General features: G+C 42.1%; 1 long non-coding RNA gene across 2 annotated transcripts; it reads left to right on the top strand.

The window, feature by feature from the left end:
* Positions 1-23586, top strand: LOC120302262. 2 transcript variants are annotated; one of them, XR_005555102.1, is made up of 4 exons: positions 1-145; positions 5742-5813; positions 5987-6262; positions 22892-23586. It is a non-coding gene; the product is annotated as an uncharacterized LOC120302262 (long non-coding RNA). The 2 variants fall into 2 exon arrangements; XR_005555103.1 differs by lacking the exon at positions 22892-23586 and adding an exon at positions 7687-7832.
* Positions 23587-27920: the final 4334 nt, after the last annotated feature.

Raw genomic sequence — 27920 nt, 5'->3', positions numbered from 1 at the left:
TGAGGGGAAAGGAAGAGGTTTCCAAGCTGAGCCATGCTGGCTCAGGAATTCTGGAAGTTGAATCTTGCTAACATGAACATTCGTTGTGTGGTGCAGAAGTAATTTTATATAAAGCTTTTCCCTCCACCCTGACCCCAGATCTGCGGTAGGTTGATTCCTTTCAGTTTTTCAATCCTGTTTTTTTTTTCATATCGAGTTTTACAGCATAATTCCTATTCTGATCCTTTTATTTGTCTGAGAATTGAAAATAATTCTCATTCTCCTCTGTATAACTCATTGTACCTTTCCTGACTCTTTGTGACTGCCTGTCATCATTGCTGAAAGTTATGAAGTACTGAAGGAAATGAGGAAATATATTCCCTCATGACTACATTTCTGTTTTGGGGGTGTTATTATTATAAAAAAGATCAGCCTTATAAGTCAAGTTTTATTTGAGAGCTTTAGCTTAAATCTCTCGGTCGGTATAGTCTGTGAAGTGTAAATTGTAAAGGAATTTCACAATAATTGGACCACGGGATAAGTGTTGGTGAAGGAGCTGCTGAGCTTAAATATGGGTCTAAAATATCAGCTTCATTGGACTGAGAGATGTTCTACCAAAAATCTCCTTGGGGAGCTCATTCTCTTTAGCATCATTTCCATCAACTAGATTATATAAGAAACATAAGAACATTTTGCCCACTTCTGAAAAAGCTCTTCTTTAGCTTCAGGGAAAAGTCACCTTGAAAGAAAAGCATGTTTTTTTAAAAAGATTCATTTTGTTTTTAGATGCTGTTGGGTCTTATTATTTCATTAGATGGTGTGGACATGTCCATGATGACATTAGGGGCAATCACAGCAACCTAAAGTGACCTCCTGAAGCAAATCCTGGCCTTACATAACTGGGCTAATGTCTAATCTAAGTACAGATAGTCCTTGACTTATAATATAAATATAGGTAGTCCTTGGACCTTAACACAACTGTGTTAAGTCAATCTGACTTCCCCCATTGACTTTGATTGTCAGAAGCCAGCTGGGAAGGTTAACAGATTCACTGAACAATTGCATAATTCACTTAACAACTGCAGTGTGTCGAGCCGCAGGGAACTCAGAAAATCCAAGCAGTTCAAATGAATATGAAGATTTATTGCAAGCTTACAAGAATCTGAACTACTAACAGTCAAAGCCAATCGGTGGTAGATAAGAGTCAAAGGAATTCAAGATGGGCTGGACTTAGATCTCTTACAGGTGTGAAGGGACTCATGACTAATGACATGTTTGATCTCTCCCTCAGGCTCAGCCTGGTCATCTCCTACACCTATACAGTGATTTGCTTAACAATTATGGCAATAAAGATCATAATAACTGCCTCGCCTGGCAACGGAAATTTGAGGTTCAATTGTGGCCATAAGTCAAGGACTTCCTTTACAAGCAGTTACTTTTAATGCAGGAACAGGGATGAAAAGAGTAACATTCCTTCTAAATCTTGAATGGGAAAAAAGCTGGGGATTATTGAAGTTGTTATTTGACCTAAGAAGTGTCCATAGATGATATAAAAAAGCCAAGAAAGCAGTCACAACCGCACAAAGTTTCAGACATGCATTTTGCACACAAAAAGGGCAGGGTTTTGATTGACGTTGTGGCCACTAGATTGATATTTTGAACCTCCCTTTCTGCAGATGTCCAGATGACACATCTGGAAACACCCAGCTGGGCCCTGGAGTTAGAAGCTAATGGATTAAGGGGTGCCTATATATTGTACATGCATATTAAATTTTTGTATGCAATGTTTGCATACATGTAGCCATCTCCTGAATATATTTTAATTTCTTCCGTTCAGCATTTGTTCCTTTGCATTTAAGATGGCTCATTAAACTCTGTGCTGGATTAAAGATATGGGATGTTTTCCCTTATAAGCTAAGGGAGCCCAAGATCCTTAACATTTTCTATTTGAAACATCCATTCATTTTATGTTTTATATTCCCAAATGTCATTTGATACATCCTCTCTAGAAAGATTTCACAGAAAACAAGGGTACACTTTTGGTTTTGGCCCTACATGGAAAAACAAAAACATTTAAATTTTATCCTAGCAAGCAATTAAGCCAAAAGATTTAAGCCCAAAGGAACTCAATATATCAACATACCGTACTTTTCATCTACATCTCCACTCCCACAAGCGGAAACTATAACTACATATATACATAAAACACAGAACATAACATAAATGATTTCAGCAATGTCCTTTATATTGCCTGGTTGACATCTGCACTCTAATTTTAAATTTTCTCCCAGTAATTTTTAAAATACATTCCGAGGTGGATTGATGGCAGATTCCACCTCTCCCCTTGCTCTGTTCTCCCCACCCACCCATCTTTGGTTATCATATTGGGGTATTCTCTTTGCTTTTTTCATTGTTTATTTTATTGTTCTATAATTTTACTTTTGTTTTGTTTACACTCTTTTCATCTCTTTCTTTTTATTATTGTAAGCTGTCTAGGACAGGCAGCAAATATTATTTATTTATTTACTTATTTATTTGTAAAATTTACTAGTTAACAAATAAATACAATTTAACAAATAATTAGGCAGGGATATTGGTAAGTTTTTATTCGTGTGTCTTTTACGGTATGTCCTGCTTATTAATTTTTATTGTTGTCAGGATAAATACTTTAGATGGCTTTATAATCTGCCCATATTCTTTCAGATAGTAAAAGAATGAGATAATGATCACATAAATAAATTTTTGTTAGATGTGGATACGTGGGTTGATGTTTCCTCAAAGGGAACTAATGGATAATACATAGCTCTGATTCTATCTCTGTGTTGGAATGTGAGGCAGCTGGCATAGGAAATATATATAAGCATGTGTGGGGAAAAAACAGCTGAAGTTTGGAGAGATATCCATGAAGGAAAAAGGAAGCTTTGATTGAAATAGTCTGTTTATTGCTGACCAACAACACAGGGAGCATGCCTAGACTGAAAGACACACTCATCTTTTAGATTTCAGATTTAGACTTGAGATAAATAGAAGACATCTAGAAAAGAACACACAAATTATATGTTGCCATTCCGTGCTAGTGTTTTCAGTATTCTGATTAAATAATGTTTGGGGAATATTCTCAATAACACATTTTAACATGTTATAAGCCACCCAGAGTCACTTCTTCTGAGATGGGTGGCTATATATATAAATTAGATAGATAAATAAATAAGATTGCTTGAAGAAGCCAATAAAAATAGGCTTAAATGAAGCCTACTCTCTTCACAGCAACATTTTGCTAAGAAGTTTAAAGGCTTTTCTATATGACCTACTAACCGTGGATAGACACTGCCTTAGTGAAGGACACACCCAGTGTATTCATATAAACCAATGTCTAATTAGTTTAATATAAGCCTTGTCTAAATGCCAAAGCAGTCTTTCACTTTTTTGCTCAAGTCATAGAAGGTTATTGGTGCTTTCACAATATAAAAGAGTCAAGAATAGTGTAAGGAACCCAATTGTTTCCTTCCTTCCTTCCTTCCTTCCTTCCTTCCTTCCTTCCTTCCTTCCTTCCTTCCTTCCTTCCTTCCTTCCTTCCTTCCTTCCTTCCTCTCTCCCTCCCTCCCTCCCTCCCTCCCTTCTTTCCTATATAGTGGTACTATAATGAAATAGTCCTTTTCAGAAGTGTCATGCTGGCAGGAATAGCCAACACCCAGAAGACATGCTCAGGATCCAAAAAGATCTTGATAGACTTGAACAATGGGCTCTATCCAACAAAATGAAATTTAATGTGGAGAAAAGCAAGGCTTTACATTTAGGCAGGGAAAACCAAAGGTACAAGTACAGATTAGGCGAAATATGGCTCAAAAACAGTAACTGTGAGAGGGACCTTGGAGTCCTAGTGAACCATCACTTAAATATGAGTAAGTAGTATGAAGCAACAGGCAAAAAAACTAATAGAATCCTGGGTTGTATAAACGGAGGCATAGAAACAAAAGCACGTGAAGTATTAGTACCACTTTATGAAACCTTAGTAATACCACACCTGGAATAGTTCATCCAGTTTTAGTCAACACATTACAAAAAAGATGTTGAGACTTCTGAAAAAGTGCAGAGAAGAGCATCTAAGATGATTAAAGGCCTGGAGACTAAAACATTTGAAGAACGGTTGCAAGAAAGGCTGATCTAGAGAAAAGAAGAAATAGGGGTGACATGATAGCAGAATTCCAGTATTTGAGGGGCTGCCACAAAGAAGAGGAGGTCAAATTATTCTCCAAAGCACCCAGAAGGCAAGACAAGAAATAATGGTTGGAAATTGACCAAAGAGAGAAGCAACTTGGAATTAAGGAGAACTTCCTAACAGAACAATTAACTAGTGGAACAGCTTGCCTTCAGATGTTGTGGGTGTTTCATCACTGGAAGTTTTAAAGAAGAGACTGGACAGCCACTTGTCTGAAATGGTATAGGGTCTCCTGCTTGAGCAGGGGGTTGGACTAGAAGACTTCCAAGGTCCTTTCCAGCTCTATTCTGATTGGATTGAATTGAATTGAAATATCCTGGAAAATATTAAGGTTCTTAGCATAATTTGCCTGAATAAGGGAATCTTTGAAGATTTACTTTAAATTCTCACAACATCAGCAATTTATGACACTAGTCCCTCTGGGACTTCCTTTAAATCAATGCTGCTGTTTATTTTAGTTGCTCTTCTCTGCACATTTTCCAAAGTCTCAACATCTTTTTTGTAGTATGGTAACCAAAATTGGTTGTATTCCAGGTGCAGTCTCACTAGGGTTTTATAAAGATAGAACATAGAACATCAAACAACAGTGCTGGAGGGACATTGGAGAGTTTCTAGTCCAACCTGCTGCACATGGTAGGATGTCCTATACCAGGGGTAGGCAACCTTGGCCCTTTTATGATTCGTGGACTTCAACTCCCAGAATTCCTGAGCCAGCATGGCTCAGCTTGGAAACTCTCATTTTCCCCTCAGCATGGCTGGCTCAGGAATTCTGGGAATTGAAGTCCACGAGTCATAAAAGAGCCAAGGTTGCCTATCCCTGTCCTATACCATTCCAGACAAATGACTGTCCAGTCTCTTCTTGAAAATCTCCAGTGATGAAGCACCCACAACTTCCAGAGACAAGCCGTTCCACTGATTAATTGTTCTCACTGTCAGGAAATTTCAAGTTCATGTGAAGTGATAGTACTGCTTTATATCCCACTGGTGAGACCACACTTAGAATACTGCGTCCATTTGTGGTTACCATGGTATAAAAAAGAAGTTCAGGCTGTAGAAAGAGTGCAGAGGAGAGCAACCAAGATGATAAGGAGTCTGGAGGCTAGCCCATATGATGAACAATTGAGAGAACTAAGTATGTCTAGTCTAACAAAGAGCAGGACTAGGGGTAATATGAAACTATCCCTCTGTTGATGCAGCCTAGAATTGCATTGGCTTTTTTGGCAGCTGCAGCACACTGCTGGCCCATATTTAAGTGATTGTCCACTAGGACACCTAAATCTCTCTCACAGCTGTTGAGCCAAATACCACCTATTCTATATCTGTGCACTTGGTTTGTCTTCCCTATGTGCAGGATTTTACTTTTCTCATCACCGAATAGCATTTTATTGGATACGGCCCACGGTTCAAGTCTGTCAAGGTATTTCTGAATCTTGAGTCTATCATCTAAATTGTTAGCTATTCCCCTCTATCTCCTCATCTATATCATTTATAAAGATGTTGAAGAGCACTGGGCCTAACACAGAACCTTCTTCCCTCCATGTAGATGTAGTTCCATTGAGGACTCCCTGTTGAGTGAGGTGGTGCTGCCTATCCCACATTGTTCTATCTTACAAAGGTAAGATAATGGTCTACTTTTCAAATGTCTTACTAAAGTCTAAATAAATTATGTCCACAGCATTTCTCTTATCCAAAGGTTTGTCTGGCATGATCTATTTTTGACAAACATGCCGATTTCTATTAATTGTCTTCTTCATTTCTAGATGCTCACAAACTGATTATCTTTTCTAGGATCTTCCCAGGTATTGATGCCCGGCTGATTGATCCACCTTTTACCCTTTTTGTAGAAAGAGAAGGAGAAGAAAGAAAAGGAGAAGGAGGAGAAAGAGAAGGGAGCAGCAGGAGAAGAGAGAAGAGGAAGAAGGGAGAAGCAGAAGTTATTTAGTCTTCTCCTTTCGACCTTCCAAAGCTGCCAAAGGGGAAAAAAAAACTTTTGAATGGCAACCACCTGAACTTATTGCAGCAAAAGCAAAACAGACACCGTGTCACCTTAAAGATTAAGAAAGTGTGAGTGACACAAGCTTTTCATGGTCTGCATCCATCCAAGAAAACATATGGTATAATGGGTAACATATATTAGTCTTCAAGGTGACACAAGACTCATTTTAAAATCAAAGATGATAAATTACAGTCCCAGCTTTTTTATTTTTTATTTAATTAACACTAGCACCATGACTTGGGAATAAGCTTCTGATCTGGGGGTGGGGTGGGGTGGGGGACCCTGCTTCTCATTTGTTTCTTCAGCAGCTTTCTTTGCATAGGGTGACTTTCTATATATATTCCCGGTAAGCAAAGAGGTGATTATCTCTCTGAAGAAATTATCATAGCATTTTGTTTTCAGTTAGTAAATCAGTTTATTTTTTTTCAGAAGCCCTAGCAATTACCTTTGGGTAATGATAAAGTATTTATTAAGAGTACATTTAAGCTGTAACCATTTTCTAAGCAGCATTTACAAGGTAAAATCAAAATCCCTCAAGCTGAGAGATGAAGTCCTGGTGATTACATTAAACCTGTCACTTTTATTCTGATGCCATATTTCAGTATTTTTCCCCCCTAGTCTAGTCTACAGTCCTGATAATCCTGGTATCTCCTATTCATGTACTAATTGGGTCCAACTCTGTTTAGCATGTTTGAGATCTTGGCCGAAGATCAGTTTGTTGCTATCAGCACTTGTAACGAACAGTATTGCATGGGTCTAATATGTGAACAATGCTGTCAGTTTATATTTGTATCATGCCTTTCCTCAAAGAGGAACATACAGGTAGTCCTCAACGTACGACCATAGTTAGGACCAATATTTCTAAACAAATGGTTGCTAAGTTGAGGCTACGACCTTTTTGCCATGGTTGTTAAGTGAATCACTGCAATTGCTAGATGAATCCTGTGGTTGTTAAGCGAATCTGGCTTTCTCCATTGACTTGCTTGTTAGAAGCCAGCTGGGAAGATCCCAAATGGGTGATCACCTGATTCAAGGAGGCTGCAACTGTTGTAAATACATGCAGGTTGCCAAACACACACACACACACACACAGACACACACGCACAAATGGATCAGTCATAGATCACTTTTTTCAGTGCCGTTGTAATGTTGAACGGTCGCTAAATGAATGGTTGTAAGCCGGGGACTACCTGCACACAGGACTTTGGTTTCTAATACTTCTCTACAGAAGCAGCCTCTTAATATAGTTCGGCTGGGAGAGAGTGACTTCCCCAAAGCCAAAAATGGCGAATGCAAAATTCTGTTCAATGGAATTTTATAATAAAGATAGTGTACTAACATTTCATACGATAATGGTAGAGAAAGAGATTAGGAAGGGACTTTCTCTTGCTTCTTGTTAAGTAGAGATTTGTACTTTCAGAACTGTAAAATTCTGCTAATGTAGCCTTACAATAAAGTAGAATTAGCGCATCTGGTCATATCTCCTGTCTAGTTTATCTGTGAAGGCTGACAATGAGGCACCAGAAGAGAAACTATAAACAAGATTTCCCTCATCTGGATCCTTTTAAGGTGCCTTAGGCTTACCTGATTTTGCTGCTTTGCGAGATGCACTGGTTGCTGTTTGTCTGCTGGGTGTAATTCAAGGTACCAGATGATTACTTTAATGTCTTGCAAGTCATAGGGCCTGGCTATCTGAGGGGGCTAGTTATTTCCAATTGTTTCTGCCTATTCTGTGTTATCCAGCAGGGTGGATACACTTTATCCATCAAATAGTGCAAGACCCAGGAGGAATGGTTTGCAGCACCTGTCCTCTGAAATAATAACCTCCCAAGGATTTGTGCAGCTCCCACACATACTAAATTAGATTAAAACATTGTTATTCTAAGCTTTGGAACAGATGATTGTGGAGCCTGTTGAGTCCTCGGTTAATGGCAATGACGGCGCGAGATATTCTTGTTGTTTCAGGAACGCTTTATTGGTCTTCAGTAGCCCCGTTACAACTCAAGGCAGCACAGATCTCTCAGCCTCTCTTAAGGACGTTCCCCGGGCCAAAAAGATACATTTTGGCGCGCTGAGCGCCTCGCGCATGCGCACGAGGCTGGCGCCGACCAGTCTGGTCCCAGGCAGCTTGCAGCTGCCCGGGACCATTGCAACGTCCCAAGCCTGCCTTCGCAGGCTCAGGACACAACACTCCTCCCCCCCCCCGGCTAAGACTACATGAACAATTAACGCGACCTCAACACGAGTGTGGTAAATCCACTTTGCTCGAGGTACCAAGCTATTGTTCTGGGCATTACTCCCAGTGTTTCCTTTTCTGGCTTTCATAGAAGCACGCTCTTATTGTTTCTGCCTGGCCAATAAGGTTATAAAATCTTCAAGATATTTGGGAGACCTCTTATCTCTCTGTGACCTGCGTAGGCCTGGATGATTTCCAAGTACACCTTGTCCCGTGGAGGTTATAGGTTCACCCCCCTTCTCAGACCCTGGTGGCCCCTGTGGACCGTGCCCTGATGCCTGACCTGCTTGCTTGCCCACTCGTCAGGCCAGGACTTTGCTCTCTCTCTAACCTGGTTGACCTGTCTAGTTGCAGGCGATCTGGCCCTTCTATTAAGCTACCATCTGAATGGCCTCTCAAGCCCACGCTGGACCTAACGTGAGACTGGCTTCCTCCACTTCCCAGTTCCATAGGAGGACTGTCTGTTATTTCAGCATTGTCCCAAAACTCAGTTGCCCCCTCCATTGTACCAGAGGGTTCAGTGTCTAAAATTGGCCCTTCTCCCACTTCCCTGTGGCAGTGTCCTTCTCTGGGAACTGTGACTATGTTGGGCCAATTGTATTGATTGTGTGCCAGCTCTCTTGCAATGTTTGAGTTATTAGGATGCTCCCGGTTATTCTCCCTAACTGGAGTGCTGAAAGGTGTAAGTGTGTAATGATTATGCCCCCGGGGTGACTCCCTGGCTGGAGTCTGCACTGTAGCCTGTGCGCTAACTGGTTCCCTTGAATTCCTGTTTGGAACACTTGCGGAATCTTGCAATAGGCCGTCTGTGGCCTCACTGTGAGAGTCTGAATTCTGCCAACACCCTTCCCTTTGCCCGTAGGGGTCCCCTTCCCCCCTGGAAAAGAACCAGGAGTCTCTGCAGGTGCGTCCAGCCTTGTGCGCAGCTGGTCAATATGCCGTCGTAGAATACGACCGTCTTCCAAGGAGACCTCATAAGACAAAGGTCCTGTAACTTGCAAACAGTGGCAGGAACCCATAAATGGCCTGGCCCGTAGTTACGGGTCCATACTGGGGCACCCACTTGCAATTGCCGCAGTGCCCTGGGTTGTGTACCCCTAGGCGGCAGTCTGTCCGGGTGCAACCGGTCAAGTTTAGTAATCAGTTTGCGCCCCCAACAAAGTTCAGCTGGGCTCCTCCCGGTAGAAGTGGACGGTATAGTGCGGTAAGCAAGGAGGAAGTCAGCCAACCTGTGATGCCAGTCCCCATAGGTCAGTCTCTTTAAAGCATCCTTGGTGATGCGGACCATCCGTTCAGCCATCCCGTTGGTGGAAGGATGGAAAGGTGCAGAAGTGGCATGACGAATCATGTTGGCCTGTAAGAAAGCTTGGAATTCGGAAGAAGTAAATTGTGGGCCATTGTCAGACACCAAAACATCCGGGAGCCCGTGTGCAGCAAAAATTCCCCACAGTACTTGGATAGTCTTTGCAGTGGTGGTGGACGAGACAGGTACAACCTCAAGCCATTTTGAATAGCTATCAACCAGGACCAAGAAGAATTGACCCTGAAAGGGCCCAGCGTAGTCAATGTGCACCCTAGACCATGGAGACTGTGTTTCTTCCCACCTATGTACGGGAGCCTGAGGCATTTCTGGGTGTGAACGTTGACAAAGGTGGCAAGCATGCACCTTAGCCTCAATTTCCTTATCTAACCTGGGCCACTACAAGTGGCTGCGTGCAAGCGCCTTCATTCGAACAATGCCAGGATGACCCTCGTGAAGGGATCCTAAGACTCTAGACCTCATTGAGGTAGGAATGACAACTCTGCTACCCCACAGCAAGCAACTGTGGAAAGTGGACAACTCGTTCCTTTTTAGACAGAAACTCTGAAACTCAGTACCTGGACAGCTCTCCGGCCATCTGGACAAAACCCAGGATAAGACACGAGAGAGTGTGAGATCTGTGGCTGATTCAGCAGCCACATCCCTGGCGTTGAGAGGTGACTCAGGCAGTGCCTGAATTGAAAGGATGTTGATTGCCGGGGCGGGGTCAGCCTCAACAACCTGTAAGGGTAATCTACTGAGGCCATCAGCATGGCCCATTTCTTTGCCAGGTTTGTGAATTAAGGAAAAGTCATATACTGACAGGAATATTGACCATCTGAGCATTCTGGGGGATATGATATGAGGAGTCTGTTTGTTAGTTGTGAACAACCCCAACAGAGGCTTATGGTCAGTGTAGACCGTGAAATGTCTGCCATATAAGAAATCATGGAACTTTTTAATTCCAGCAACAACAGCTAAGGCTTCCCTGTCAATCTGGGGATAGTTCCTCTCAGCAGAGGACAAGGTTCTGGAGTAATAAGCAACAGGAACCTGAGTTCCATCAGGTCTAAGATGGCTGAGTACAGCTCCTACGCCATAAGGAGAAGCATCACAAGCGATGCACACAGGAAGAGTTTCATTAAAATGTGCAAGCACACTGTTGGATGTTAGCAAAACCTTATTGAAACTAGCTTCATGTGCTTGTGACCATTCCCACACTGCTGTTTGTCCAGAAGTCTATGAAGTGGTTCAGCTACATTAGCCTTGTTAGGAATGAATGAATTGTAAAAATTCAAAAGTCCCAGAAAAGCTTGCAGTTCAACTTTGGACTTAGGTCTAGGAGTGATGGCTCTTAATTTGGACTCAGCAGGATGAATCCCATTGGCATCAATTTTGAACCCCAGAAAATCTGTAGAAAGCACCCCAATTTTACATTTGTCCTTTTTTAGCTTGAGGCCTGTTTTTCGGAATCTCAGCAGAATAGCCCTCAATCTCTCAGCTAGGTTTTGGGTGGAGTCTCCAGCAATTAAGACATCATCAAAATAGGGGCAAACTCCAGGTATATCTCTCAAGGTATTTTCCATTACACTTTGGAAGATTCCAGGAGCCATGTTTACTCCAAATTGTAGTCTCTTGACCTTAAATGCTCCCCTATGAGTTACAATGGTTTGTGCCACAGCAGCAACAGCATCAACAGGCAACTGTTGGTATGCTTGTGCTTAATCAAGCTTTGCAAAAACGCGCTCCCCCTTGAGGGAGGCCAGAATATGGCTGACAACAGGCACAGGATAGGCACGTTGTTGTATCGCCTTGTTGAGAGTACCTTTGTAATCTGCACAGATGCGAACATCCCCATTAGCCTTAAGAGGCGTGACTATGGGAGTTTCCCATGGACTGGAGTCAACAGGTTCTAAGATTCCTTGCTGAATTAATTTGTCCAATTCAGCATCAATCTTCCCTTTTAAAGCAAAGGGTACCCTTCTTGCCTTTACTCTGATAGGCGTGACAGTGGGGTCCAACTTCAAGGACACTGGGGGTCCCTTGTATGTGCCCAGCTGTGGGCTGAAAACATCTGCAAATTCCTTGCAGACTTCCTGTAAGTCTACTGTTTGCAAACTATTGAGCCCTGTAACTTGTATTCCCAGAGCCTCAAACCAATCGAGTCCTATGAGACTCATACGCTCCCCCCCACTATCAATACATCTAATGGACCTTCAAAATCCTTATACTGTACGTTAAGGGTGGCCTCCCCCTTAACACACACTTTGGAGTTTTGAAAATCTGTGAGTACAATGTTAGAAGGCCTAAGCTTGGCCTGAAAACCACTACCAGAACAAATCTTTCTGAATGTGTGAATAGAAATGATTGAAAGTGCAGACCCAGTGTCTAGCTCCATGACCAATGGAACTCCTTGCAACTTCACCCTAAGTGACAATTTCTTTTTGAGTGGTCTCTGTGTGCCTGTCCTATAAATGCTTCTTCGTGAAGCATAGAAACCCACCCTGTTTTGGCTGGGGACCCTGGTACCTTTCAGGCGCAATTCTTCTCGGGGTTGTACCTTCTGTCGGCCCAGACATACAGTTGCTATGTGGCCTTGCTTCCCACATGCTCTACAGATTGCAGAACGGAACTTGCAGTCGGTCCTCTTGTGGCGACCTCCACACCCGAAGCACTTGGGTACAGTTGAAGACTTTTCTTTGCCTTCCCTCTGCTTTCCTTCTTTGGTTGGGTAGAGATGATCTATTTCTTCATCAGGCTCCTCTTCTGAGCTTCCTTGAACTCCTTTGTGGTGCACGCAAACAGCTTCTGGAGAGCTTTTGATAGGCCTCATATTCTTGATTGCCCCACTTGCTGCCTCTTCTGCAGTAACCTCTCTCAAGGCATCTTGGAATGATATGTCCTCTTTGGCAAAAAGTCTTTGTTGTACATCTCTGTTTCTCAGTCCACATACAAATCTGTCTCTCAGTCTTTCTCTAAATCTTTAAATTCACAATGCTTAGCTGCCCTTCTTAATGCAGCAATGTACTCTTTAGCTGATTCACCAGCCCGTTGATCCCGCTGTTCAAAAGTATGTCTCCAAGCAATAACAGACAACTTGGGTTGAAAATGCTTTTTCAGTAATTTCTTAAGATCTGTGTAGGTAACAGATTCAAGAGGTGCAGGGGCTACTAAGTTTTCAGCAATTTCAAATGCATCTTGACCACAAACACAAAGTAGGGTGGCGGCCTTTAAGCCATCTTCTCTTACTTGATTAACTCTGAAATAATTTTCTGCTCGGGCCACGTAAGATTCCCATCTTTCGGGATGTGAAATATCAAACTCTGAAAGTTTTCCAATCTTTGCCATCTTTAGTAAAGCAGGAAGGGTCTATCAGCCAGTTTACCTCCAACGAAGCTGTATTGGCAGGCAGTTGCTGAATTTAACGCCGTTTCCTTGCTGTGCTGGACTCCAGGGTAAGCTTACAATTGTCTGCCTAATTGCAAGGCCATCCCACATTCGTCGCCAGTGTTGAGTCCTCGGTTAATGGCAATGACGGCGCGAGACATTCTTGTTGTTTCAGGAACGCTTTATTGGTCTTCAGTAGCCCCGTTACAACTCAAGGCAGCACAGATCTCTCAGCCTCTCTTAAGGACGTTCCCCGGGCCAAAAAGATACATTTTGGCACGCTGAGCGCCGACCAGTCTCGTCCCGGGCAGCTTGCAGCTGCCCAGGACCGTTGCAACGTCCCGAGCCTACCTTCGCAGGCTCAGAACACAACAGAGCCTCTTTAAATGAGCTTAGTTTTCTTCTCCTGGTTTATTGTGGTTTTTCTTTTTAAAATGTACACATAGTCCTCGATCTACAACCACAATTTGGACAAGGATTTCTGTGACTAGCACTGATGATGTTATCTAGTTTGGGTAAGGAAATATCTTCAAGAAAACAAGGAGGGTCAGAGAGGACCAAGGACACTTCATGTCAACCCTGAGTTACAGATATTCTCCTTTATAAGAATTTCTGTTGCTCAGCAAGGTGGTTGTTAAATGAATCACACTCAGTTTTACAATCTTTTTTGACACGGTTCTTAAGCAAACCACTACAGTTGTTAAGTGAATCATGTGGTTGTTAAGCGAATCCAGCTTCCCCCATTGTCGGAAGACACCATAGTGATCACATGACCGTGATGCATTGCCACTGTCATAAATACATGCTACCCACTGCCTGAATTATGATCGTGCGACCGTGTGGATGCTATGACAGTTGTAAGTGTAAGGACCAGTCATAAGGCACTTCTTTCAGTGCTGTTATAACTTCAAACAGTCACTAAACAAATGGTTGTAAGTTGAGGACTATCTGCATTTCTCATCTTAGTATATCTGTGAGCTATCCAGAGTTGACAAGGATTCAGTTGGCCTTGAAGTTGAAACCCTTTTGTGCAACTGGATTCTTGATTTTCTTACCAACAGGCCCCAATATGTGGAACAAATACCTCTAATACCATTTTCTTGAGCACAAGTTCTCCTCAGGGCTGCGTCCTAAGTCCGCTGCTGTTCACCCTGTTGACCCATGACTGTTGTGCTAGGTTTGCCACCAACCATATTGTGAAGTTCACAGATGATACAACAGTAGTGGGCCTTATTCATGATGACAATGTGGAAGCGTACTGCAAGGAGGTTGAAGGGTTGGTGAACTGTGTAAGGAAAAAAGCCTAGTTTTAAACCAAAGAGATTACTGTCAATTTCAGAAAAGGCAGGCACAGCCACACTTCTCTGTGCATTAATGATTCATCTGTGGAAATGGTTACCAGCATCAAATTTCTGGGTGTGCAGCTAATGAGTAGGCTGGCTTGGTCACTCAACAGTGAGACACCTGCAACACCTGCATTTTCTGTGTCACATGAGAAAAGCACATCTTCCTTCCCCTGTCCTTCCCACTTTCTACAAGGGGACAATCAAGAGCATCCTGTCATACAGCATCACAGTCTGGTTTGGAAGCATACCTGCTTCCGACAGGAAGGTGGTGAAGAGAGTGGTGAGGATGGCTGAAAAGATCACTGGCTGTTCTCTCCCTCACATCCAGGACATTGCACAGAAGCGTTGCTTGAGCAGGGTCCATAAGATTATCTTGAATACTACACATCCTCTTCACGACCTGTTTTCCTTGTTACATTCTGGGAGGAGGCTTCGTGGTATCCGAAGCAGAATATCCATATTCAGCCAGTTTCATTCCATACAGCATTAAACTTGTAAATTCTCAAGCTTTCTCCTTCCATTATATATTCAAGATGGACAGTATTTAATATTCATTTATTATGTATATGTAGGGGTGTGGGTCTATACATACGTTGTATATAGTATATTTAGGTATATGTCATGTATGTGTTTCACTTTGAGAGCGGGCAACTAAATTTCATTTTTGATGTGTGCCATTGTGCCCACAGTAAAAAAATGACAGTAAAGGTTATCTTAATATTAATCTTAAATATAGGAAATTAAATTAAATTACATTTAAATTTGGACTCCAGTGATTTATGCAAGTTAGGTTTACCCTGCATTATTAGTTTGATGTAGAATGCCTCAGTTGCCCAAAGGACATCAAAAATTGAGCCATCACAATTTCTGAAGGATCCCTTCAGGTAATCCAAAAGCTTTGGCACATAAGAAGGAGAAAAAGACTATATTTTCTTTTTGCAGATCGTACTTATATGAGATTAACCTTGTGTAAGAAGAAATTGTTGACTGGCAGTCATGCCACAAACCTGGTTAAACCAGTGTTCCTTGAAGTTATCCAAACCTCTTTTAAACGCATCCAAGTTAGTAGCCATCGTGTGATTACATAATGAATTTCACAGCTTAATTATGTGCAAAGCATTGTGCTATCTGTTCTAAATCTCTTTTCAATAAGTTTCATCGCAGAATACCTGGTTCTGGAGACAATCAGGTAAACTCGGGCTTGGTAATTAGGTTGCAAACATTTTGTCTCCGTTCAGGGGGACATCTTCAGCGTGGTTTGAATTGTGTTCAGTTTGTTTGGAATGTTGTTTCCGATATTTCAGTTGAAGTCGCTCTCTCGCTCTCAGTGGTTGGTAGGTGTGGTCAATACCAATGTGTCTTTCACTGATTGGGTGGTGGAGAACCAGGCCTCGAGAAATTCTCTTTCTCTTCTTCATTTTGCTTGGGTTATAATTGTGATCCTCGTTAGATCGAACTTATGTCCTTCTGAGTCCTCGTGGATGGACATGAGGGACAACGGGTCGTGTCTTTTGATAGCCAGGGAATGCTCATGCAGCCTGGTAGATATCTTTTTTCCTGTTTGGCCCATATAATTTTTTTCTCAGTTGTTGCACTGGACTCGGTATATGACGCCTGATCTTTGATTTGTTTCTGTTGGCTCTTTAGGTTTTGATAGTTGAGGCTGGTTTGATGGTTGAGGCTGCTTTGTGAGCTACTGTGAGGTCATGTCCGCATAATAGTCTGCTGTCTGGTTCTCCACCAGCCAATCAGTGAACAGACACATTGACATCGAGCCCGCCTACCAACCACTGAGAGTGAGAGAGCGACTTCAACTGAAATACCAGAAGCAACATTCCAAACAAACAGAACACAATTCAAACTGCACTGAAGATGTCCCCCTGACGTTTGCAACCTAATTACCAAGAATATACATATATATATATTTAGTGTTATTAACTATATATACGATAGAGCAGTTTTGCTCAGAGCCAGGAAGTGGGAGAGGCTTGCATGCCGCGTTTCATCTGATTATTGCAAGTTAGCATTTCTGCACGGCTGTATTAAGGAGAACCTGGTTCCAAACTCGCTGCGAAGAAGACCAACGGTTGACTCCTTGGAATGTCGGCAGGCAGTTTGCCAATTCCAGCGGCGCACTTGTATGCGCTAATTAACGACCAACATAGGCGAATAAGAAATTTAAAAGCATGGATCCAAGACCATCGGAACTTTTGCAATATGGAGTTAACAAACCACCATTTCTGGATGCTGGATCAGCATATCCAACAAGCTGCAACACAAACAACTCGACATATGACTGAGACATTCTTAAGGAGAAAGAACCGGCTACGCAACTCCAGCAACAACCATCCGTCGGGAAGAGTGGTATGCAATTTGTCCTCTAAAATCTTAACCCAGTCACAACTTGCTCTATTACAACGAGATGTGGGTTACACTCTCACAGATGCGGGCGCCCTTGACTTTGTAGCAGCATTAGAACCCGCTTTACATCATATTGGAGCAGGGGAGGAGGCCAAGAATCATATCAGGCAACAAGTCACGGGCCTCATTATGAATCACAGACGCTACCAAACATTATCTGGGAGTGAAAGAGAGGCCCTGATACAACTTAAGAAAGATGACACTATTGTCATACTCCCAGCTGATAAGGGGAGGGCAACTGTTGTCATGGACAAAGTGGTGTATATTAACAAGGCGCTGGAATTGCTCAATGACAGTGCTGCATATAAAACAGTGAGTAAAGACCCCTCTACCACTTTGAGGAATCGTATTAATAAGCTTCTTGATGACTTAAAACGCAATAGGAGGATGGGGGAAGATGTGTTGAGAAGGGTACGCCCTGGCGATTCAGCTCTTGCCAGATTTTACGGCTTACCCAAGATACACAAATCCAACGTCCCCCTCCGTCCTATTGTTGCATTTAGGGGCACGCCCACCTCTAAATTGGCCAAGTGGCTGAGCGTACGCATCAGCCACTTGGCCAATAATAGTAACACCACCATGAGATCAGCAGACGAGTTCCTTAATAGGATTAGAACCCTGAGGGTGGAGGAAGACGAACTTATGGTATCTTTTGATGTGGTCTCCTTATTCACCTCTATTCCGCAAAATCTTGCGATCTCAGTATTAAGAGACCGGTTGAATCAAGGAGAACAGGAACAACATCAGGACTCCCTCCAGATGGAAGACCTTAGAAAACTGGTGGGAGTCTGCTTAAAGACCTACTTCACTTTTCAGGGCACTATATTTGAGCAGATCAAGGGAACACCAATGGGGTCTCCGATCTCAAGTGTAATTGCAGAGGTGGTGCTCCAACGTTTGGAACACATAGTGATGGCCCAGTACCAACCAAAATTTTGGGCCCGCTATATGGACGATACATTTGTAGTCATCAAGAAGCAACACAAGACTGACTTTATGGGCATTTTGAATTCGGTATACCCGGACATCCAGTTCACCATGGAAGAGGAAAATCAGGGCGCACTAGCATTTCTAGACGTATTGGTGCAACGCCAACTGGATGGATTTTTGACCACCAGGGTATACCGAAAAGCAACTTGCACAGATAGGATCCTCCATTTTGAGAGCAACCATCCGATAGCCCATAAAGTCAGTTGTGTTAAGACTCTATTCACATTGCAGCACTGTCAAATCTAAGAGGGAGGAAAGAAACCACCTCTTCCAAGTGTGTAAGCACAATGGGTACCTGGCAAGATTCATCAACCGGTTTAGTATACCATCTGAACCCCGAAGTAACCCCACACCTAATGAGTTGACACCACAGACAACATGTATTACCTTCCCCTACATCTGCAATGTATCAGAGGCTACGGCGAGAATTTTGGCGCCATATAATATACAGGTAGCACATAGACCCAGCCAAACGCTATGAGCAGCCATTATGCGCCCCAAGGACCCGCTCCCCAACATGGAGAGATCGGCAGCCATATATAAGATCGAATGTATGGACTGTCCGTGCAACTATGTTGGGGAGACTTCCAAACGAGTGAAGACCAGGGTCCACAAACACAGACTAGCTGTGAAAAGGGGCGAACAGCACTCCCAGATATGGACTCATATGGCGGAATTGGGCCACCGCTTTAATTTTAATGAAGTAGACGTCTTGGCAAGTGACAGTACTAAGGGAGGCCGACTGCTTAAGGAAGCATGGCTATCCAATGGCAGCTCTATCAACCGGCATATTGACCTCTGTCCGGCACACTTAGCACTTAGATCATGGAGTGCGACCAACCACCCATCTCGCTACCACTGGCCCGATAGTAAATCCAGTGAGAGAACCATAGGGGATGTGCCAACCCCCCAACCAACTCGATGCAATTCAGAAGAGGAGGGACAACGATTGAGAATTCCCACTACCCCCGCAATGTTAACACGCTTGCAAAAAACTAAGAGAGCGATAGAAATTAAAGCTCAGAACCCCTGCATCACGAACATCGGAGATATCCCAATTGGCGTGCAAGGAGATACGATAGACAAAGATGGGGAGAGATCATTAGACCTAACACCTCACCGACGCTCAGAAAGAAACAGGATGACTCATTTGAGGGGAAAGAAGCGATCCCCCCACTCTGCATCGTCAGCTGGCTCAAAAAAATATGGAGTGCGGGGTGACACCGAGCATGACAGCAAGCTTGCGGACGCTCTGGAAAGTAAGGAGAAAAATGAGTCTAGACAGAGAGGTGCGTGAGAGGGCGGAGCTAATGAGATCAGCTCACTGCGTCTTGTGCCGACAACACCCATGGACTCCAAAGACTCCTGTCGTGCACGCGCAGGAGCGAGAGGCGGCGGAATGAGGAGAAGAGTAGGGAAGGAGTGTTGTGACGCTCAGGAAGATCGCAACTCCACCCCCCCCCAGATCAAGACCTTGGATTGTGGTATACGCGATGGGAGCACAGAGGATAAAAAGGAAGGGAAGGGTGTGATGGCCAAAGATAATTATAACCATGAGATCACCCCCATAGAAAAACAATCCATTGAGCCACCCCAGCCAGTCTGGAACATTGTGCACGACCATTCTAATGACAGTTGGGCACGAGGGAGGGGCATTAAGGATGAAAAGAAAGATACTCATAGAGAAAGTGACTGGGTGAAGCGTGATTGGAGAAAGGAAAAGGACAAATGCAAACTACCACTCGAACCCGAAAGGGGGAATGGATTGAGGGATAGAGACAATCGAAGAGATAAGGGGTTTACATCACCTGCCTTAGAATCCAAAGAAAAGAAGGTAGATGAAGATACACATGCAGCTAGAAAGGACAGAAAGAAACGAACCACCGGAGCACAATTTAACCAATTGGGTCCGGTGACGAGATCAAGGAGCTGAGTGCAGACTCCGGCCTGCCTATAAAATGACTCTCCCACACCCTGGCGGTCCAGCCCTGATGATGTCGGCAGGTGACGGCGAAAGCTTGGCGTTTTTAAATTAAACTTTTATAGTTTTAATCAATACCTTGGTGTTCATTTTATTTTGGATATGAATATTCCCAGGGTTCATATTTTTAGTGTTATTAACTATATATACGATAGAGCAGTTTTGCTCAGAGTCAGGAAGTGGGAGAGGCTTGCATGCCGCGTTTCATCTGATTATTGCAAGTTAGCATTTCTGCACGGCTGTATTAAGGAGAACCTGGTTCCAAACTCGCTGCGAAGAAGACCAACGGTTGACTCCTTGGAATGTCGGCAGGCAGTTTGCCAATTCCAGCGGCGCACTTTGTATGCGCTAATTAACGACCAACATAGGCAAATAAGAAATTTAAAAGCATGGATCCAAGACCATCGGAACTTTTGCAATATGGAGTTAACAAACCACCATTTCTGGATGCTGGATCAGCATATCCAACAAGCTGCAACACAAACAACTCGACATATGACTGAGACATTCTTAAGGAGAAAGAACCGGCTACGCAACTCCAGCAACAATCATCCGTCGGGAAGAGTGGTATGCAATTTGTCTTCTAAAATCTTAACCCAGTCACAACTTGCTCTATTACAACGAGATGTGGGTTACAATCTCACAGATGCGGGCGCCCTTAACTTTGTAGCAGCATTAGAACCCGCTTTACATCATATTGGAGCAGGGGAGGAGGCCAAGAATCATATCAGGCAACAAGTCACGGGCCTCATTATGAATCACAGACGGTACCAAACATTATCTGGGAGTGAAAGAGAGGCCCTGATACAACTTAAGAAAGATGACACTATTGTCATACTCCCAGCTGATAAGGGGAGGGCAACTGTTGTCATGGACAAAGTGGTGTATATTAACAAGGCGCTGGAATTGCTCAATGACAGTGCTGCATATAAAACAGTGAGTAAAGACCCCTCCACCACTTTGAGGAATCGTATTAATAAGCTTCTTGATGACTTAAAACGCAATAGGAGGATGGGGGAAGATGTGTTGAGAAGGGTACGCCCTGGCGATTCAGCTCTTGCCAGATTTTACGGCTTACCTAAGATACACAAATCCAACGTCCCCCTCCGTCCTATTGTTGCATTTAGGGGCACGCCCACCTGCCTTAGAATCCAAAGAAAAGAAGATAGATGAAGATACACACGCAGCTAGGAAGGACAGAAAGAAACGAACCACTGGAGCACAATTTAACCAATTGGGTCCGGTGACGAGATCGAGGAGCCGAATGCAGACTCCGGCCTGCCTATAAAATGACTCTCCCACACCCTGGCGGTCCAGCCCTGATGATGCCGGCAGGTGACGGCGAAAGCTTGGCGTTTTTAAATTAAACTTTTATAGTTTTAATCAATACCTTGGTGTTCATTTTATTTTGGATATGAATATTCCCAGAGTTCATATTTTTAGTGTTATTAACTATATATATATATACACACACACACACACACATACATACAAACACTCACGAAAACCTCAGAAAACGTGTGTGTGTGTGTGTGTGTGTGTGTATGTGTGTGTGTGTTTTAAATTTTTGGATTGCTAACAAAGAATTAAGGGAGACTGGAATAGCTATTTCAAGTTAATTAGCTCTCATCAGCCAGACACACCTCATCAGCCAGACATAGCCTCCCATATTTGGGCCGACAGGGTACATAAAAAAAAAAAAAATACTCAGGGTAATATATATATATATATATATGTGTGTGTGTGTGTGTGTGTGTGTGTTTGTGTGTGAAAAGTAGTTGAACACCAGGATAAATATAAAAACAACTGTTTAATAAATTAACAACTGTTTGATAAACTTAGCTTTCATCAGCTAACTGCCGACATCGTCAGAGTGGAATGCCAGAGGTTTGAAAGCCTGCTTATAAGACTGGCAGTTTGTGCATTACCAATCTACCTGCCCCAGCTGACCGTATTGCTTCTAATAGTCTCGCATCCATCTATATACTTGTAAGCTCAGGTAATATATACACATATTACCATGTAAGATAGATAAAGATATGTATCATAACATTTGGCTGTTTTAACTTATTTTTGTTCCAATTAAAGATGAGGAGGGAGCAGGATGGAATCTGAGGTCTATGGAGATTCTTAGTCTTTCAGGTCATGGTATCTGGATGGCGATAGAATCTGTTGTCCAGTTGATGGGATCTGTTGTTAATCGATCAACCATCTCCACTGTGATACTCTCCCATTAGAGCTGCAAGCTAGCTGGTGGAGCCAAGTCTTTAGGCTCTTATGGAAGGCCAGGAGGGTTGGGGCTGACCTCACACGGGGGGGGGGGAGATGTTCCAGAGGGCAGGAGCAACAGCAGAGACGGCCTTTCTCCTGGATTCCAGGAGGTGGGGTGGGAATAGGGGTGGGACGGACCAATCACAGTAAGATAGGTGTTCCCTCAAGTAGCCTGGACCTATGCTATGAAGGACTTTAAAGGTGCAATTTGTTGGTAATCCTTTCCATGCCATGAAAAATTTGATATAACTTGATCATTGTCCCACCTTAGCAATTAGCTAAAGAGTCTCAAAACTTCAGAGGAAGAGGTCAGTTTAGGTTGACCTACTCTATGTAGGAAGTTCTTGACTTATGACAGTTCATTTACTGACCGTTCAAAGTTACAATAGCCCTGAAAAAAGTGATTGTTTTTCACACTTACGATCCATTGCAGCATCCCCATGGTAACTGACTCATATTTCTGATGTCCTGGGGTGATGTGATGCCCTTTCTGATAAGCCATGTCAGTGGGGAAGCTAAATTCACTTAACAACTCTGTTACTAACTTAACAACTGCAGGGATTCCCTTAACAACTGTGGCAAGAAAGGTCATAAAATGGGGCAAAATTCACTTAACAACTGTTTCCCTTAGCAACAAAAATTTTGGACTCAGCTGTGATTGTAAGTCGAGGACCACCTGTATTTTCCTCAAATTTTATTACATCTTGTTTTGAGTGTTGATCAAAACTGTATTTAGTATACTAGACAAACCATTTTTTTTTTTAGACTTTGTCATGGTGTGTGGTTGCCTCCACCCTATGGAACAGCCTCCCGCCAGGGGTGAGGTTGGCCCCCACTTTCCTTGCCTTCTGGAAGAGCGTGAAGACCAGGCTCTGCCAATTTGCGTGGGGATCAAAGAGCATCATGTCACCTTGGGAGTGGTTGGTGCTTTGAGGGTTCTCCCTCTGCCTTTTAGCTTCTCTTTTATCTTTATTTTTTCTTTGTTTCTTGCCCTGTTTTAATTCCATTTTAATTGTATCTTTTTTACACAGTTTTATGAGTTTTACCTGTAAAGCACCCAGAGTTGCTTAAATAGTGAGATGGGTGGTGCCTAAATTTGATTAATTAATAAATTAAATAAATATTGGTACATAAGCTTTTAGGATTTTCTCCTTTATTAACAAGATACAAATGAATTGGAGCAATGTTAATTTTGTTTGTTTGTTACATATATTTGCATGCACAGATCGTAAGACAGTTACAACATCTGATTACATTCCAGTATTCAAATCTGGTAGGGTTTTTTTTTTTTCCATTTTCTTCTGTAGACAGATACATACAAATGCATATGTGGTATACCCAAAATTAGGGAACATAAATCTATTGCAATATTTTATTTTATATTTTATTTTATTTTATTTATAGACATTTAACCTGCCTCTATTATGTTTAATTAATTAATTTTTTTAGAGAAATTGGTACTGTACTGTAGTTAGAAGTGTTTAAAAGCTATGTGTCAAGTTTTAAGGTCTAAGATTTAGAGTTGAAAATTTGTGATTATTAGAATATATATGTTAAACAGAGTAAGAATATACTTTTTGGAATAATATGTTTATTTGTATGAAAATTATTTTGTAATGGAATGAGAATAAGAATATGAAAGAGCATTCTGTTATAAAAGTTAAAAAAACAATAAAATTTGTTAAAAAAAGGCTATGTGTCAAGTAAGGAAGGAAGTGTTTAAAGAAAATAACCACAACTTTGATTATTTAATGTACTTTATATAAAAAATGTTTATGGGGCTTTTTAGTTCTCTATATCTATAATCTCTCTTTCTCTTTCTCTTCCATAACTGAAAAAACAAAGAATTAATTATCTTATTCAATTTAATAATCATCTAACATTAAGAGAGCCACTTATATCAAGCATTTGTAAAAAATTTAAATATGAAGATTGCTGCTTCTGTTGATTTCCCCCCATTTTTTTAACTAATACTGATAATAGAATAACAGAATAACGGAGTTGGAAGGGACATTGGAGATCTTCAAGTCTAACCTCCTGCTCAGCAGAAAACCCTGTACCATTTCAGACAAATGATTTATTTATTTATTTATTTATGTATGAGACTTATATACCGCTTTAAGTGCAAGCATTCTCTAAGTGGTGTACACCAGTAAGCAATGTATATATATATTTACATTGCCCCCAACAATCTGAGTCCTCATTTTACCTACCCCGGAAGGATGAAAGGTTGAGTCACCCTTGAGCTGGTGAGATTTGAACCGCTGACCTGCTGAACACAGTCAGCTAAAGTGGCCTGCAGTACTGCACTCTAACTGCTGCGCCACCTGTCCAGTCTCTTCTTAAAAACTTCCAGTGTTGGAGCATTCACTGCTTCTGGAGGCAGGTTGTTCCACTGGTTAATTGTTCTCACTGTCAGGAAGTTTCTCCTTAGTTCCAGGTTGCTTCTCTCCTTGATTAGTTTCTATCCATTGCTTCTTATCCTGCCCTCAGGTGCCTTGGAGAATAGGTTGACTCCCCTTTTCTTTGTGGCAGACCCTTAGATATTGAAACACCGCTATCATCCCTAGTTCTTCTTTTCATTAAACTAAACATACCCAATTTCAGCAACCATGCTTTATATCAGGGGTCTCCAACCCCTGGTCCGTGGACCGGCACTGGGCGGCATGCCAGAAACTGGGCTGCACAGAAAAGCAAAGCTCCATCCCCAGGATGCAGGCAGTACAGGAAACCACGCCCCCTCCAGTCTGCAGAAAAACCTCTCTCTGTGGAACCAGTCCCTGGTGCCCAAAAGGTGGGGGCCTCTGCTTTATATGTTTTAAGAGCTGTGGTGGCGCAGTGGTTAGTATTGCAGGCTAACTCTGCTCACTGCCAGGAGTTCGATCCTCACCAGCTCAAGCTTTCCATCCTTCCAAGGTCAGTAAAATGAGGACCCAGATTTTAGGGGGCAATATGCTGACTCTGTAAACCACTTAGAGAGGGTGGTAAAGCACTATGAAGCGGTATATAAGTCTAAGCGCTATTGCTATTGCTATACTGTATGTTTTAGCCTCCAGTCCCCTAATCAACTTTGTTGCTCTTCTCTATATTCTTTCTAAAGTCTCATCTTTTTTACATTGTGGTGACCAAAACTGGATGCAGTATTCCAAATGTGGTCTTACCAGGGCTGTCAACGCTGCAAATATTGTATATTCTTGCTTTTGACAATATGCAGAACTGTCTGGCAAAAACCTCGGTTATGCCTGTGCTGACATTTTGTAACAATAAAAGGCTTTAGGACAGTGGTTCTCAACCTTTTTAATGCCGCGACCCCCAACCGGTGGTAAGTCGAGGACTACTCAACCGGTCGTAAGTCGAGGACTACTCAACTGGTGCAGCACCGTTTGCAGAATGGGACTTTTGGTGGGCTCAGCAGGGCAGAGACATCCTGGACAATTCCTATTGGCTTTTGAAAGCCAATAGAATTAGACTCTATTCAAGAGAGTCTATTCTATTGGCTTTCAAAAGCCAATAGAATAAAAGGGAGTAGCACAGCTAAGGAAAAGGGAAAAAAAATGGCGGACTGCGTTGTTTGGTGACCCCCGTGAAATTGTCGTTCGACCCCAAATGGGGTCCCAACCCACAGGTTGAGAACCACTGCTTTAGGATAAACATGTCTGGAAGTTCTTTGAAGTGTTTCATTAGTCGGAACCATGACAAAGGCATTGTAGAGTGGTATTAACACTTCACATGATTTTGATTCTATCCCTCTGTTAATGCAGCCTAACACTGTGTTGGCCTTTTTGGCAGCTGCGGCACATTGCTGGCTCATATTTAAGTGATTGTTCAGTAAGATTCTAAGATCCCTTGTATATGATTTCTATATGCTGCAGTTTCTCTTGCTTAAAAATATACATGGAACTCTTAGATTCTAAATCTGATTTTTTATTTTATTTTAATGGCTGGCTATTCAAGTCCAATTGATTGTAGGAAAGTTTTTACTCTTCTCAGACTTTTAAAACTTAGATCACTTACATCAGGGCTGTCCAAACTTGGCAACTTTAAGATTTGTGGACTTCAAATCCAGAGGTTTTACAGTTGCCAAGATTGGAGACCTCTGACTTAGATGAAAAAGGTTCTTCTCTATAGATCAGCCGATCAATTAAATATTTGTCTTTTTTGGTCCAGAAACTCTAATAAAGAAATATTGTACATGTTCAGTTATTGTTTCTGTTCTCACCTTTTTGTATTTTATTTGTGATGTTTTTTCCTCTTCCCTTTTTGAAGTTTTCCAGGTTTTGACACCTTTGCATTAGTTATCTGCTTTTATCCATAAATCTTGTCTGATGCTTATCGAAAACACCCAGTAATCACTGAGAGGAAAAATAGATTTTGTTTCTGACACAACTATATGTTAATGTCCCAACTTAATCCATTCATAATTTGGTTTGCTACTCACTCCATCAGATAAACCTATTTTAATAATACAGTCACCAAAGAAACTTACCTTTCATACTTCTTCAACAAGTTTTAATTTTTTAATTAATTTATCCACCATATAGTCACCCATTTCACCATCAAGTATCTTTGGGTGGCATACAACAAAGTTCAAAACAAACCAAGTAAGGAGGCTGTAAAATGATTTGGGGAGGGAACATCATTTTATTTTTTCTTGACCTAGATTAACCACGAAATTTCATGTTCCACATTCATTTAATATCTTACAGAAATGTAATACATTAATGACTTGGCTGTAGTCATTAACGAGTAAATGGCATTCAAGCATATAGGCTTAAGGAACACCCAACTATATTGAGAAAGAAATATTCACACCCCTCAAAAGAACTGTGTGGTGGGGACAGGTATAATGGAGGGGGCTGATAGGAGAGGTGAGTAGGAATCTGGAAAATAGTTGTGGTCCTGTGAACCAAGATGAACCAGAATATTGGTTAAATTTTGAACCTAGGCCTGCCAAAAGACAAATTTGCACTGTGGAACAGAGTTTTGAAGCAGAACCACAAAACAGCTATTTTGCTTGGATGGATATTTAACTACCGTAGTCCAAGTAGATAAGTTTGAATCCTACCACTGTGTGCCAGAGTGAACTCCCATCCTTTGCCCCAGGTCCTGCCAACCAGCAGTTCAAAAGCATGTAAATGCGAGTAGATAAATAGGCACCACTTTGGTGGGAAGGTAATAGAGCTTTATGCTCTGGCAGTTATGTGATGTCATGATGGCCACACGATTGCGGAAATATCTTTGGACGGTGCTGGCTGAAGGGCTTAGAAATGGAGGCAAGCACCACCCCCTAAAGTTGGCTATGACTAGTGGAAAAAATCCGCAGGTTTTCACCTTACCTTACTTAACTACAGGTAGTCCTCAGCTTACAACAGTTCACTTAGTGACCATTCGAATTTACAATGGCACTGAAAAAAGAGTCTTATGATCATTTTTCACACTTATGACCATTGCATAACCCCATGGTCACATGATTTACATTTGGATGCTTGACAACTGACTCACATTTATGACAGTTGCAGTGTCCTCAGATCATGTGGTGACCTTTTGCATCCTTCTGACAAGGAAAGTCCATGGGGAAGCCAGATTCACTTAACCACCGTGTTAGTAATTTAACATCTGCAGTGATTCGCTTAACAAATGTGGCAAAGGAGTCGTAAAATGGGGCAAAATTCACTGAACAATTTTCTCACTTAGCAACATAAATTTTGGCTTCTGTTGTGGTCATAAGTTGAGGACTACCTGTATTAATATTTTTCATTAACCAGAACACCAGTACAGGGAGTCCTTGACTTAC

Source organism: Crotalus tigris, unplaced genomic scaffold (assembly GCF_016545835.1).
Source record: "Crotalus tigris isolate CLP2741 ecotype Arizona unplaced genomic scaffold, ASM1654583v1 scf7180000024427.8105951120:4207309, whole genome shotgun sequence".
In the NCBI taxonomy this organism is placed as follows: Eukaryota; Metazoa; Chordata; class Lepidosauria; order Squamata; family Viperidae; genus Crotalus; species Crotalus tigris.
This window is presented reverse-complemented; position numbering and strand designations above follow the sequence as displayed.